This window comes from Eptatretus burgeri, chromosome 3, assembly GCF_056783735.1.
Source record: "Eptatretus burgeri isolate ZD-2024b chromosome 3, Ebu_testis_v1, whole genome shotgun sequence".
NCBI lineage: Eukaryota > Metazoa > Chordata > Myxini > Myxiniformes > Myxinidae > Eptatretus > Eptatretus burgeri.
In genome coordinates, this window is record NC_140963.1 from 58,234,821 (window position 1) to 58,237,568 (window position 2,748).

The following is a 2,748-nucleotide window of genomic DNA, read 5'->3' on the forward strand; positions in this document are numbered from 1 at the left end:
TCTCAGTTGAGACTACCTCTACAACTTAGTAAAGTTTCAGGACGATTGGTTTGGAATTGTGACCTGTAGGCGATTGACAAACAGACAGAATAATAAAATCGACTAACCAATTTACTTTGAAAATCTTCGATTTTGCAAGTAACAAACAAACAGATATACAAACAAACAAACGGACCCAAACGTAACACGCAAGCCTTCGGTGAGGGTAATAATATAGTTCCTTAATATCACGACATCTCCCCCCTTTTTTAACATAAATATCCATATTCTCCCTGGTGAGTTATTAAAGATGATACTCCTAAAGTTCAGATCAGGAAGAATGTTTGTGAAAGTCGTTGGAGTTGCCAGCATTGAAGTGATGTTCAAAAGGTGAAATCCAGTTACTGGAGTGTACTTGAAGAACTGGACTGATTATTATGTCGTGAGACATATAATCTTATATATCATTTCCGAGTTTGTGGTTTCGTGTCGCACTATCTTCGACTTTGTTCTGCGCTCGAGTGATGTGATATTCGGCTTACATTATCTCAAAGACCATATGAGGTGCATGGTACAAAAAAAAGTAAATAAAATGGTTCTGAAACAGTGAAATCGTATTCCACTTACTGCATTAAAGTAAAATTACTACTGATACTCTGCATCAGTTCCTTTCTCAAACACACCCACCCCAACATGTCGCGCAGAGCACGGGTTATGCTAGTTTGAATTTAACTTCTACTTTTGCAACGGAGAAACAATTAGTTTTCATCGAATTTTCCTGAAAATATATTTTCAACATCTTGAGTTCAAAACTTCCAGAGAAACTTCAACGATCAATGCTGGAACCAAACGCAATGTTGCACGAGTTAATATTTTCAGACATCACATGAAATCAAACACATCATCGTTGCTCCGACTATGACATTGCCCATTACTTTGGGGAACAAAACAAATTTCTTATTTGGCATTCCTTGCCAGTTTATGGCTGATTCGACCCAATCCGGTGGTGGTACTGTGTTGCTCACGGTCCACACTGTTCTAAGTTGGCGTACGAGTCTGTCATGTCACGTCTTGGTCATGATCGTGAATTTTGTCCTTTTACCTGCAACATCTCGCAAGCTCTGCATTGCTGTTGTTGGGGGGTCAATTTTTGAAGCGTGCACCCATTGGTCGGCCAGTTGCCAGACCACATCCACATCTGTCGCTTGACTCCACTCACCATAGCACTCAAAGAAAATAATATGGCCACCATATTGGTTTTCTGGAGGACCGAAGACAGTAGGCCTGCCTCCTGACGATACACGACCCGGGGTTTTTTTTTTTTTTGCATTGCAGGTTGTGACCACAGTGTGGTAATTTCTCACTTGTTGAGAGAGTTTAGGCTTGCCCTTTTGTGGGGTCTGGTCATTGCCTCCTGAAGTTGATTTATCTGCAAATCGAATGTGCTTCAGGGTGGGCTGGGGGAGTCTTTGAATTGGATATGCCAAGGCTACCCAGTGCTGGCTTGTGCGTTGGGTGCATGGTGTGTGCTACCCTGGCGAGACAATTTACGCAAGTGTGATATATTGTGCTGTAGCATGGTCTCATTTGACGTCAGGACTTCATGTGACTGGCTCTTGTCATTCCTTGGTGACTTCACTTGGAAACCAGGAGGTGTGTTCTGTTAGTTTGGAGATGGCTATGCTCTCATGTCTGGCATTGAGGACCTCCATCCATTGTCGGGACAGCAGAAGCAGCATATCCAGGGTAGAGTGACCTGGTCTGAATCCAAATTGATGATCAGAAATCAAGCCATTGGAGAAGAGGAAGGATTTAATTTCTGAAGCGATGATGGATTCCTGACCTTGCTGATGATTTGGAGAAGGCTGATTGGTTTGTAGTTGCAGGAATCTGTTTTTGCCCATTTTTTTTTATGCAGGGCAGTAATGTTTACTGATTTCCAACCAGATGGCAGATGACCTTGTCTCATTCAGACAAATGAGAGGGTGAATAGAACAGAGAGAGGGTGAGCAAGAGCAGCAGAGCAGGTTTTTAGGACACGTGGGCTGATGTCGTCTGGACCGGTTGCAGAATCTGAGTCGAGGTTTGATAGCAAGCTCTCCACCTTGTCAGGAGAAAAGGACACAGAGTCCAGGAACAGTTTGGTGTGACGTGTCAGGTGGGGACAGAAAGCGATGGGTTTGAGACACAATATTTAGAAGCAAATACGAAGTTTAGGTATTCTGCCTTTTAATGTGCAGTGTTCGCTGTGTGGCCATTTGAAGTTAGGGAGGGGATGGAGGGGGAACATACACCAGAAACAGACTTAATTAGACGCCACCAGGACTTGGAGGAGGGAGACATGATTTGGAGGAGGGAGACAGGTTTGAGAGTTCAGACTTGAGATTAGAAAGATGTTTTCTGGCTCTCCAGAGGAGAGGGGTGGGGGGGGGGGAGGCAACCCCCCCATTAAACATCCTCTTTCCCCGATTTTTCTAATGTCATGAACATACTTTGGTACATCATGGGTGATGAAGGTTGTAGTCAAGTTTCATCGAAATCGTGTGTGGTTTCAGAGAAGAAGTTGGAAGTATTTGTGGATGGACGGACGGACAGATGGACGGACGGATGACGCGCCATTCTGTAAGGTCCAGGTGAGCTAAAATCCGATTTCGACTTCGAACATAAAAGGAACTGGGCTTGCCGGACTCATTCCAGGGCGATAATGAAAAGCATTTGCCATTAAAACAAGCTCAAATGAGCTAAGATCCTCGTTCTCTTAGTGATGAC